Source organism: Musca domestica, unplaced genomic scaffold (genome assembly GCF_030504385.1).
Source record: "Musca domestica strain aabys unplaced genomic scaffold, Musca_domestica.polishedcontigs.V.1.1 87, whole genome shotgun sequence".
NCBI lineage: Eukaryota > Metazoa > Arthropoda > Insecta > Diptera > Muscidae > Musca > Musca domestica.
The window spans coordinates 1,847,209-1,861,780 of record NW_026712423.1 but is presented as its reverse complement, the minus strand read 5'-3'; positions in this window follow the sequence as shown (position 1 = coordinate 1,861,780).

Sequence of the window (14,572 nt, the reverse complement as noted above, 5' to 3'; positions counted from 1 at the left end):
GATATTTGTTGGTCATAATAGGTTCTATCCACGGTGGCGAAATATTGCATGTATAGGTCCACGTTTTAGTATAGCCCCCATATAACATTACCTCACGATATTCGGTATTTTGATGATTTTTGCAACATTTTTTCACGGATTCGTCTGAGAATTAGTATTTGTAGGTCATAATGGGTCTTAGTTCATGTGGCGAAACATTGTATATATAGGTTCACGCTTTAGTATAGCCCCATATAACGGTATCTCCCGATATTCGGTATTTTGATGGTTTTTTCACATTTTTTCACGGATTTGTCTAAAAATTGGAATTAGTTGGTCAAAATAGGTTCTAACTCCGTTGGCGAAACATTGAATGTATAGGTCCACGTTTTTGTATATCCCTATATAACTGTACCTCCCGATATTGGGTATTTTGATGATTTTTGCCACATTTTCCCACAAATATGTCTAAAAATTGGTATTTGTGAGTCATAATTGGTTCTAATGTTTTCTTTACCCTAAGTTGGAGAGTACTAAAGGTGGGGCCGACCGAATCTAATATTTACACCCTAAAACACTATGTGTTGGGGGTATTATAAGTTTGATTGGGTCAGAATTTATGTAACACCTCGAAATATTGGTTTCCCATATAAGAAAGTATATATGGACCTTCCTAGCTCGCCGAGCTGAGTCGATCTAGCTATGTATGTCCGTCCGTCCGTCTGTCCATGTTAATTTGTAATCACTCTACAGGTCGCACTTATGGCCCGATCCTTACGAAATTTTGTACGAAGGTGGGGTTAGGGTCAGAATAGAAGCCTATTTCTTTTGGAGATGATCGCCAAATGTTTAGGGGTTGAAATGGACCAAATACTGAAAAAATTTCGGATTTTGCAGTAGCTATACAGGTCCCAATTATTGACCAATCGACGCGGAATTTCGCATGTTGCTAGAATTTAGGGCGGGGAAGAAGCCTACCAATTTGGGTGGTCATCGGATAATATTTAGCGGGTAAAATCGACTATATCTTTGGTGTTGAAAAAATTCAAATTTTTTCATTAAACCGCGAATATTTTAAATCCCGGCGAAATCACAAAGCCATGACAAGGTTACTTCTGATCTTTACATTGATGTTAACATCCAACAAAACGGATATATAGCAAAATATATGTGATATATATGTTTATCAAAGAAGATATGCTTGAAAAATCTCTTATATGTCGAGAACGGATGAACTGATTTCGACAGTTCTCATTAATTCAGAATGGCCTCCTGGCAGGAAAGATAAAACGTCTAAAAAATCGCATAAAAATATCTCTCTAAAGATGAAAATATTGATTTTGTAAAATTTTCTCATATTTTTCAATTTTGTCATATTTTTGGCATATTTTCATTTTGAATTAAACATTTGGTAATATTTCTACAGCTAACAAAACTAAGTAGTTAGGATATCAGGATATCATATACAGATCGCATTTATGGCCCGATGCTTACGAAATTTTGCATGGAAATAAGATGAGGGTCAGAATAGAAGCCTACTCTTTTTGGAGATGATCACCATATATTTAGGGGTTGAAATGGACCAAAAAACTGCAAAATTGTCAGCAGGTCGTAATTATCGCCCGATCCTCAAGCACATTTGAATGGGGTTACCGGACATTACAAAAGCCAAGCAGTTTTGGATGGCCATTAAAAAATATTCAATGTGTGAAATAGTTTGCCAACTTTTGTAGACAAAATACAAAAATATCCATTCCAGCGACTTTTTTGAGAATTCACAAATACAGGAAAGACGCACTTCTGACTATTTCGTTAACGCTGATTTCGTTGAAGAATATAGTCAAATGTCTTTATCCCATATAAATGCGTTTCAGTCAAAAACCAATAATATATGTTAATCTTTTACCACTTCTGAGAGATTATAGGTCTTTGGGAAATATTGGTTCCAGATCTAGGAAGACCATTTACGAAAATTAGAGAACGGAACCTGATGGTTTTCTTTTATTATTTTTCACAATATCTTGTGGAATTCTTTCGAGTATCTCGCCTATACAAACTGTATCGTTTATTATAGTGTTGTAGGGTATTCAACGGTCCGCCCCGCTCGACTGTAGCCTTTGCTTACTTGTTTTTTACTTGTATTGTTTAAGTTTGTTTTAAGAAAAATATGTATCATTTTTTTTGTCGGACGATTTAACACCACCTTATTCACATCAAACTCTGTACCCATAAAAACGCCACAAATTAACATACACCAATAATTGTAATTTATCATTATTCACACTTTTTTTTTGCCCGCCGGCAACCACACACACATTAATTTATCATGCCTTTACAATGGCGTAAAAATGATTTTATTAAAATATTGGTTGCCCGTTTTTTACCCAACATTCCCGATAAACAAATTTGTCATTCCGATATTATTAAATTTATATTCATTTAAAGACTCATTTTCCCCTGTGAAACACGGCGAAAAAATTAAATGCATCTATTCAATTCAACCAGGGTGTCTATTTATGATCATTATTTTTGTTTTTTTGGTTGCCTCCTCTGCATTCCGTTAAAAGTACAATAGAAAGAAAATTTACATTTTTAACACGTTGCTTTTCAATTTTTATGTTTTACGAGTCGAATGGTAGTTTTTGCGTGAGCTGAAACTTTTTCCGCAAACAATTTTTTGTTCGCACACACACACACACTCACTCACACAGCCCAACACGCCGACACGTAGTGCTGGGCTATTTATTCTTTGTCTATTGCTTCATGGGAGTTTAAAAGTTTTATGCTAGCCATCAGTGTGGACATACACCAGCAACAAGAACAACAACAACATAAAATATTTCTAGTTAAATACATACACAAACACCAATATGTGTGCATGAACACACATTCTCATAAAGCAAAAGGTGCCAACAACAATATGACAAGACCAATACAAATACAACAACAACAATAACGAAAGTGACAAGCAATCCTCTATCAAAGTCTTAAACCCCTACACGCACCTATCACGTATTCACAAGTGAATATATATTTTGAACCCTAGCTAGTGCCGGTGAGACAAACAAACATGTTCAATGTCGTAGCTGTAGACCACTCACTATATGTTATGTCAGATTCTGCCATGAACATACCGGTGATATGCTCGATATTTACCCATACACCCACCCTCCACGTATTCACTCACTGTGTCCACTGCGACATAGTACAACAACGACTAGTATTTATATGTACTCGTGTGTTGTTGTTGTTGTCAATGACCATGTTGTTGCTGTTATAGCTAATATTGGTACGTTATTGTGTGTGTGCGAGGGACATTTTGATTTCAGGAACAGTGGGATGCTTTGTATTTATGGAAATGGATAGGATATTCTTATGAAGGAATTCATAAGATCTACTTATGTTGAAGGTATCTGTACGTTTTGGTTTTGGATGATGTTAGCTACATTATTTACCGGAATTGTTTCAAAATTGGTATTTAAAGTTCGTAATAGATACTACGGCTAAAGACAGAAAATGGGCCATGTAGGTGAACGTCTTCATATAGCCCCCATATAACGGTACCTCCCGATATTGGGTATTGTGATCATTTTGTATTTGAAGTTCGTAATGGATACTACAGCCTATGACAGAAAATTGTCTGTGCAGGTCATATAATGGTACCGCCGATATTCGGTATTTTGACGAATTTAGCATTTGAATAGTTTAGCATTTGAATATTGTAATAGCTTATGACAAAAGTTGTCTATGCAGGTCCATGTCGTCGTATAGACCCTATTATAACGGCTTCATTCGGAGGGTATATTAAGTTTATCATTCCGTTAATAACACCTCAAAATATGAATTTTAGACCCCACAAAGTATAAAGTCTTCATCAGCATAAAATTCTATGCCGATTTAAAAATGTCTGCTTATCCGTCTACCTGGTTGACTGTGGAAATCACTCTAGCTTCCAAACAAATTAATAAAATTATACTCAGGACTTTTGGTATTGAATATGGGCTATATAGGTCCACGTCTTCGTATATCCCCCATATAATGTTACCTCTATATTTTCGATATTTTGAAGATTTTAGCGTCATTATGCACCCGGATTATATTAAATTTCGTATTTGATATTCCGAATGGGTACTAATGTCTCTCTATGCAGGTGCAAGTCTTCGTATACATCATATAACCGTATCTCCCTTTTTTCAGTATTTTGATGATTTAAGCGATATTATTCACCGGAATTGTTTCGAGTTTCCTATTTGAATATTGTAATGGCCTATAACAAAAATTGCGTATAGAGCCCAATATAAAGGAAACTTCCCATATTTCCTTGAATCACTATGCAGAATATCGACTATTATGTCTCGAAAAGCTGGATTAACATAGCAATTTTTATCCGCTTTTCCATGTCAAATGTCAATTTTGGAATCGCTTATGAAATTGCTCATAAAACTAGGGTAAGGATTTGAATAAAAAAAAGTAAAAAAGTAGTAAGTTCGGCCGGGCCGAACTTTGAATACCCTCCACCATTTGGAACGAATTAGAAAATTTTCAAAAAAATAAAATCCATTAAAAAAAACACAGAAAAACACACCAAAAGAAAAATTTATTTTGACAATATATAAAAATACATTAAAATTTTTGAAACAATACGACGACATCATAATAACACAAGCAGATAAAGGAAATAAGACAGTTGTCATATACAAACAAGAATACAAGAAGAAAATGGGGGAACTACTTGATGATAAAACCACATATAGGAAACTTAAGGAAGACCCAACAACAAAATTACAAAAATTAAATAATAATATGGTCACTGAACTACATAAAAACAATGTAATTGACAAATGGGAAAAAAAGAGGCTATACTGCTCAGCATCTACAGCACCAAGAATTTACGGGTTGCCAAAAATACACAAACCCAATATACCTCTCAGGCCTATTGTATCGTCCACAAATGTACCATGTTATACTTTATCCAAATACGTTGGTACAATACTCAAACACATTATTTCAGACACCTACAACATAAGAAACTCAATAGATCTAAAAAAGAAACTTAAAGACACAATAATAAAAAATGACGAGGTAATGATATCTTTTGATGTTATTTCCCTATTCACGAATATACCAGTCAATTTGGCTATAAAAATAATTATGAAAAAATGGGACACAATTAAAACATACACAAACATTCCCAAACAAAAATTCCTTAATATTTTAACTTTCTGTCTCAAAGACAATAATTATTTCAATTATGAAAATGAAATATATAATCAAATATTTGGGATGCCTATGGGAAACCCACTTTCACCAACAGTAGCAGATATTGTTTTGGACGACCTTCTTGATAATACTATTCAAAAACTAAATAATAAAGGCATCCTAATAAATTTCATAACCAAATATGTTGACGACACACTTTTAATCATCAATAAGAAAGATATCAATGAAATTCAAAACACATTCAATAAATACCACCAAAAAATACAATTCACATTTGAAATTGAAACTAACAATTCTATTTCGTATTTGGATGCAAAATTAATAAGGAATGGGAGTTCTATTAAATTTGACTGGTATCATAAAAGCATGGCATCGGGCAGAATTATGAATTACCATACTACACAGCCAAAATCCCAAATAATCAACACAGCTAAAAGTTTCATCATGAGAGTACTACGCATAAGTGACCAAGATTTCCACAAAAGTAACATAAACGAAATCACAAAGATATTAATCAACAATAGTTTCCCGAAAAAAGTAATCACACAACTCATCCAAGACACAATACGAAAACTTAAGGATGGCAGCCCTAACAATCGTGAAGAAACCCATAAATATTGCAGCTTAAAATACATCCCTGGCCTAACAGACAATAGAAACATGAAAAAGATAATAAACAAAACACAAAACATATGTTATGCTTACAAAGCAAACAAAACAATAAGTCAGATATTTTCCAACGTCAAAACACCAATCGACAAGCAACAACAACATAACATAGTATATGAAATAGAATGCAATGGAAATGACGGACAAAGCTGTGATCTTGTTTACATTGGTACAACGAAACGAACACTGCAAACGAGAATGGGGGAACATAAAACTGACATTGAAAAGGGAACACAAAAAACAGCATTGGCGCAACATATTTCAAAAACGGGACACAAAGCAAATTTTGAAAATGTCAAAATATTAGACAAAGAAAGCAAAGACGATAAAAGATACACCATAGAAAGTTTACGAATACAACAGAAAATAGAAAGGACGATGAACCTCAAAGAGGACACAAACAACATAAGTGTTAGCTATCGCATTGCAATATACTAATCTGTGATATTAGTTATTAAGGTTTTGTGTTGTTGGAGTTATTTATATATTCATGAAGATTTGATCTAATGTAATGTTTATTTAAATAGACGTATCCCCTGAAGATGTCAACAAACATTGACGAAACGTCGGGAAAAATGAAATAAAGAGGAATTTTTATTTACAAAACTTAGGTCTATAAGCTTAATAGAACCCAAATCAATAAACCTACCTGGACCAAGAAAATTAATAATCAAAATCCATTAAATTTTATTTTAAATTTTTACAATATCTAATATACGAAGGTGCCGATATATGGGGGTATATATGATATTGTGGCCCCAGTAAGGCAAATCTATGTCTGGGTATAAAGTACTCACAAGGAACTCCTTGAGTGGATTTTCAGATAAATCCATTGGAAAAGTGGCTAAAATCATCAAACTACTGAATATCGGGAGGTATCGTTATATGGGGGATATACGATATTACGGACCTATACAGACAATTCCCTTTCAGGGGGTAAAGTGCTCACAAAGAACTCCTTGTGTGGATTTTCAGATAAAACGATTTGAAAATGTGGCCAAAATAATCAAAATACCGAATTTCGGGGGTACTGTTAAATAGGTGCTATACGATATCATTAACCTATATAAAGAATTCTCTGTCGGGGGGTAAAGTGCTCACAAAAAACCCCTTGTGTACAATTTCCGTTGAAAAATGTGGCTAAAGTAGACCGATATAGCCCATCTTCGAACTTGACCTGCCTTCAGACAAAAGAGAGATCTGTGCAAAATTTTAGCTTTCTATCTTAATTCGTTTAGACTGTAGCGTGATTACAACAGACGGACGGCCAGGGCTAAGTCGTCTTAGAATTTTACGCTGATCAAGAATATATATACTTTGTTGGGTCTAAAATGATTATTTCGATGAGTTACAAACGGAATGACGAACTTAATATACCCTCCATAAAAATTGTGCTGCTTACATAAATCAGATCTGTGATTTATACTTTAAAAATATGCTTTAAAGACTAAAAGTACGGATCGGCAACGCGGAACCATCCAGCTAGTTTATAATAAACCAAATACTAATTTTTTTTTTAAATTTTGCAGGTTTTGCTGGTCACAATTAAAGAGCAATTGGGGTCAGAAATGAACGATTTCGGATGATCATCTAATGATATGTTGTGCAAAATCAAACATAACATATGGAACAGTGTATATTTTTGATGCTGAACGTCACTTCCCGGCGAAAACATAAAATTATTAAATGGTCATTTCTAGTCTTTACATTGAGTCTGGCTTCGTTAGATTATGTAGTCAGATATTGCAAACATGAGAAACGGTCCACTGCTCATTGTATAATTCACTTGTCCTTGCTAACCCCCTTCAAAGAGTCAAAACTGTAAAAAATTATCACTTTTCCATAAATTAAGATATATTTTGTTTAACTTCACACACCTTTAGAACTAGTGTGAAGATGGGACGACTCTTTCTTGTGTATTTAACACAAAGGTTCAATATTTCGAACAATCGCATTTCTCATACAATGTCCAGGTTACTTCAAAGTTCTCACATTATTTATACTACCTGTGTTTTCAGTTCGCTCGTAATAGAAGGCTTGTTTTTAAGAGGAGGTTCGCTCACCTATGGAGAAAGTTTTTTTTTTATCGAGGTATCGAAGAAACTATTCGAAATAATGGTTTTAGGCCATAGGTCTCCTTGCACCAAACCCGTTTCAGGACTTTTGGAGTCGATCTAGCGATGTCCGTCCGTCCGTCTCTCTGTCTGTCTGGTGCGCACGATAACTCTTGAAGGGATTCTCCGATTTGGTCAAAACTTGGTACATCATAATATTATTATTAAACTTTGATAGAGTTCGGAAATGAGCAATATCGGTTCACTCCTTCTGGTACCTCCCCCACAAAAGGTCAACATTTTCTCAGAAAATTATTTTCCTACTTGAACAAGTAAGAATGATCCAATTTTCTGCAAACCTTGCAAGTATAAGTATTTTTATCAGTTCTAAGTTACGTGTGGAAATGGAAAATATCGTTCCACTCCACCATATAACTCCCACACAAATGGTCAACATTTGGAATAATTATAACTCTTATAAAATTCGAATTAAGTATCCGATTGTCCTCAATTTTTGCACATATTCTTATTTTTAACCCAAGATCTGGTGTGAATATGGAATATGTCTGTTTACTCCTTTTGGTACCTCCCCCACAAAGGGTCAACATTTTGAATTATCATGTCTCTTATAATTTAAACAAGTAAAAAAGCAGTAAGTTCGGCTGGGCCGAACTTTTAATACCCTCCACCATTTGGAACGAATTAGAAAATTTTCAAAAAAATAGAATCCAATAACAATTCTTTTAAAATCTTTAAAATATCTAATATAGAAAGGTGCCGATATATGGGGGATATACGATATTGTGGACCTATAAAGACAAATCTATGTCTGCGTGTTAAGTACTCACAAGGAACTCCTTGTATGGATTTTCAGATAATTCCATTGGAAAATGTGGCTAAAATCACAAAAATACCGAATATCGCGTGGTACCGTTATATGGGAGCTATACGTTATCGTTAACCTATATAGAGAATTCTCTGTCGGTGGGTAAAGTGCTCACGAAGAACCCCTTGTGTACAAAGAACCCCTTGTGACCATTCCGTTGAAAAATATGGCTAAAAACATCAAAATACCGAATATCGGGGGTACCGTTATATGGGGGATATACGATATCGTGGACCTGTATAGACAATTCTCTCTCAGGGGGTTAAGTACTCAAAGGAACTACTTGTGTTGATTTAAGACAATTCCATTGAAAAATGTGGCTAACATCATCAAAATACCGAATATCGGGGGTACCGTTATATGGGGGCTATACGATATCGTGGACCGATATAGCCCATCTTCGAACTTGACCTGCCTGCATACAAAAGAGAGATCTGTGCAAAATTTTAGCTTCCTATCTTAATTCGTTTAGACTGTAGCGTGATTACAACAGACGGACAGACGGACGGACAGGGCTAAATCGTCTTAGAATTTTACGCTGATCAAGAATATATATACTTTGTTGGGTCTAAAATGATTATTCCGATGAGTTACAAACGGAATGACAAAGTTAATATACCCTCCATACCTTTTTTGGTGGAGGGTATAAAAATATATATATGATTCTCTTCAAATTTCACGCATCACAAAATTTCTATCAACATATAAACTGGTGTGCATATAAAATATGTCAGACCATTTCTTCTAGTACCTTCCATACAACGGGTCAAAATTTTGAATAACTATGAAGCTCATAAAACGTGAATTGGGCATCCGATTATTTAATAATTTAGGACATCCCAATATATCTGCTAACATAAGGCCTGAAGTGAATATGGAATATATCGGTCCTCTCCTTCTTGTACCACCCCAACAATTCGTCAACATTTTGAATAACCAACAGGCTTATAAATGCGTACTAAGCATCCGATTCCCTTCAAAATTCACACGTCACAATATTTCTATTAATACAAGATTTGTGTGAAGATGATATATATCGCCCAACCTCATTATATCAACACTATTTTGTAGACTTGATTCTCATATCAAATGTCAAGGTTCTTCCTTTATCCCTTTATATAATTCCAAATGGTACTAAATGTAGTGCACTTTAGTTCTTCTGGTACACATATTCTTAACATTTGGAAAAACACTATAGTTTGTATATGCCACGCAACATCAAGGACTCTCACTCCAAATTTCAGATTTCTTGCTCTATTTCTTCCCCAAGCACCAAAGTTAATACTATTTAATAATTTCCCTACTTTTTTGTAGGTATTTCCAAGTTCCCCGCCATATATGAACCAATTTTAGACATCCAACTCAATTCCGTACCCAAATGCCAAATTTAGTACAATTTAGTACTTTTCAATACTTAATTCCAGAACCACTTCATATCTCAAATTTATCGACCACATTTACAATTTTAGTGCCATTTAATACCTTTCATACATCTACGGTACATATTTCCAATACCACCAGCATATCTCAACACTAAACACCAATTCCCAAACACCAAAACTCAAAAATCTAACTGTCCCTACGATCAATACTTATTGTTGAACCCTTTTTACCTTTTGTACTCATTTAGTACTTGTTTTAAAATTTGAGGCTTTCAACTTTACCGCTTTAAAATTTAAATTGATACGAATTTCAAAAACCACCTACATACCTCAGCCCTACAATGCAATAGTAATCTCTTAATCTTTAATGAGTACACATTTCCAAAACTACCTCCTTACATCGACCCTGCACCTCAACATTTATTTCCTTTCCAAATTTCAACTTTTTAGCTCTAAACGTTCTCATAATACAAAATCGCACTAAATTTTAGTTCATTTTAGTACCATTCGTACACTTATAGTGCGAATTTCCAAAATCAGCTCTAGCTCTACTGGTTCGTCAAATACAATGGGTATAATATTTAGTACATTTTACTTTTCGTACCGTTTATTGCGAATTTCCAAAAACCCAGCCTTATCTGACCCCTTCGGACCAAGAGTGACCCTCACCCTAAATTTCAAGATTCTAGCTTCAGCCTTTTCGTCTGGGCGTTAATGAATCATTAAGTTATTCAGTAAATTACTTTAATAAACGATCAGTGGCTGTGGGTATACATCAGTCGGCAAAACCGAAGGATACTTTTTAATTTGTCTTAATTAACAATAATTATCTTTTTCAAATTTGCCTTCTGTAGAAAAGTGAGCGATTTTCTTTCTGTAACAGAAAATGTACTATTCTGCTAAAGCCAAGTTGTATATTTCTTACAGAAGACAACGTGATCACCTTCCACTAGTGCTTTTTTCACACAGAAGCTATGGCAAAATTCATGTAGAAAATCATGTGGTTATATGGAAGAACAGGTCCAAAACTAAAAGGTGTCCCTTGAAGTGGGAATTTTATGTAAAAGTGGTCCACAGTACCACTGTTCACAATTTATATGGCATGGCTCTCCGTCGAATGAAATGAACGTTAACAAAATCGTTTTTTACACAATCTCTGGCATTTGAGAGTTTCTGTTTTGTTTTTTGTTGTCGTTGGAATTTTTTGTTCAACTATAACGGATATCCTTTTACAGTTTTTAAAAAAGGGCACACTTTTTGCAATACATGTATGTGAGGGTGTGTGCTTCTGTGCGGAAAGCTAATGTAAAATTTCTTACAACAAAAAATAAAACACATCAACAACAACCAGTAGATGGAAACTGTACAGCGACAAAAAATTGGCTGCCAGCATGTTGACGCGTACGTTTTCCGGCGTAATCACGATTAAAGTGTCAACAGAATACTAATTAGATTGTTGTTTGTTAGTCAGCGAGTAAGGGTGTAAGCGGGTCAGCCATCAATACCCACAACCCTGTTACAGTTGCACGCCATACATCTCCAAGAGTTCGACGATGTCCTCGTTTTAGTCATTCTAAACATTGAGATTTACAAAAAATGACTTTACTTTGGTAAGAAGAAATATAACGGAAAACTTGGAAAACGGAAAACACACATATACACACAAATAAAGGAACAAACTGTTACTTTCTTAACAGAATGTCGTTACATTAAAGTCTCGCCAACAATGGGTGTTGTTGATATTGGCGATTTTTCAGTATGGTGGACGGGTTGAGTGGTGTCACAGTCAGATGGCTATTGTGGCGGTGCATTTATAGGAGTTTCTCCATTAAACTCCATTTATGGGAGATTTCCAGAAAATAGGTTTACTTTCACATCAAAATATCCTTGGATACAACGAAAAATAAATCAGAGTTTCCAAAAAAAAAATTAAAAATTTCTCATTCATCGAATTTTGCTCTAATTATACCCTCGCCATATGGCTTGAGTGAGATAAAAACCAGTAAGGAAAGCTCAAAAGTCGGGCGGGGCCGACTATATGATACCCTACACCACTATGCATATTTAGTAGAGCTCTCGTAAAAAAGTTTATACAAGGCATTTCAGAGCTCTATGAGATATTTGGTACAAAATCAAAATCTATCTAATTCTATTGTGCATTTTACGAACTATAGCTATCGCTGAACCGGGTTTCTCCAAATTTGACGTATTAGCTTCTAGACTGAATTCGGTCTTATGTACGAAAATTCATGCCATTTGGGCTGATATTGGCCATTTGATGCACAATTAACACGAAATCGGATGAAGATATATATGGGAAATTGGTGTACTTGCTTCTAAGCTGGTTTCGGTCGGATTTGCCAAAATTGATGCTATTACGGCCATTTGGTGGTCAATCACCCGAAATCGGATGAAGATATATATGGGAGCTATATCCAAATCTGAGCCGATTTCGGTAAAATTTAAAAAATTTCCTATTGGAATGTCCCAAGACTTTAAAACACCCTCCGCTCAAGACTTTAATACACCCTACAGAATATTTTCGCGATAATATTCGGCATTTATTCTGATGCCACGGTCGATTAATAAGAGTGGAGAGCGACCATCAGCTGTTATGGCGGCCCAACATCACCATTGCCGGCGCTTGAGTTCTGGTGGCCACCAGAAGGTGCACATTTTCAGGTGACCTCTTTGGTAAGTAAACACTATCATTTTGTTTGTTTACAAACTGCTGGACAACGAATGTTTGCTGATCGTAAAATCCCAAATTCAGCAGTTCACCACTTTCGGCCAAGCGAAGCAACTCTTCAGCTATTTTGAGTCTATTTTCTTTCCGTTGCGGTGTAAGTTCTTGCACTTTTTAAAATTTCAATGACCTTATCCCGAGCTCATTTTTCAATATTTGCCGAATTGAATATTAAGTATTGTTCAGCTCACGAGCGGGTTTCGATCAAGTCTTTCTTTCTGTTTTCTTCCTTACACTTCCTTGACGTCGGGCTTAACAGCTGTTGGACGAGTGACTTAGATATGATAGAAGTCTGAAGTTGGTTGCAGTGTTTTCATCTCACCCTGTATATTTATACGGCAAAACGTGCGTAGTAGAAATAACGGTTTTAGACCCGACTTGGTATCCGACTTGGTACATGGTAATATTTTTGTCAAACTTAGATCAACTTCGGAGATGGCCAATGTCGGTCCTCTGGTACCTCCCTCACATAGAAAATAATTGACCGCATAGGAAGAGAACGGAAAGATGCACACTTTGCAAATCGTGATATTTGCATTACGTTGCATTTGAGACCACTCCTTCCAGTACCTCCCCACAAAGGGTCCAAAATTGGAATATTTAAAAGGCTCATAAAATGCGCAATATAATTCAGATACTCTTCAAGTTTCACACATATCAATATTTTTACCATTACAAATTCGGGTGGACCGGACCTCTCCTTCTGGTACCTCCCCATAGAGGGTTAAAATTTGGAGTAGCCAAAACGCTTATAAAATGCGAAACAAGCATCCGATTATTTTCAAACTTCACACATCCCAATATTTGTACCAAAACAAGATCTGACATGAAGACGGGATATATCGGACCACTCCTATGAATACCTTCCCACAGGGAGTATACCGGACCTCTCCTTCTGGTACCTCCCCACAGAGGGTTAAAATTTGGAGTAGCCAAAACGGTTATAGAATGCGAATGCGATTATTTCAAACTTCACACATCCCAATATTTCTACCAAAACCAGATCTGACGTGAAGGCGGGTTATATTGGACCACTCCTATGAATATCTTCCTCACAAAGAGTATACCGGACCCCTCCTTCTGGTACCTCCCCCACAGAGAGTTCAAATTTGGAGTAGCCAAAACGGTTATAAAATGCGAAAAAATCATCCGATTATTTTCAAACTTCACATATCCCAATATTTCCACCAAAAGAAGACTTGATGTGAAGACGGGATATATCGGACCACTCCTTTGAATACCTTTCCCACAAAGGATCAAAATTCGGAATATCTAAAACGCTCATTAAATGCGAAATATGCATAAGATTCTCTTTAAATTTCGCATATCCCAATATTATAACCATTACGCCATAGGGTGTGAAAATGGAATATACCGCCTCACACTTTCTTGTACTTCCTTCACAAAGGTCAAAATTTTTAATAAAATGGGATCGGGCCCCTATTTCTAATAACTCCCCCACATCGGGTCAACATTTGCAGAATAATAACTATTACAAAATGTGAAATAAGAATCCTATTGTCTTCGAATTTCGCACATCCCAATATTTCTACCAAAGTTGAGCATTTTCAAAAAGTGTTTATATATTGTCCAAATCTGTCACTTCCAATGATTATATCAGACTAAGGCTGGAAAT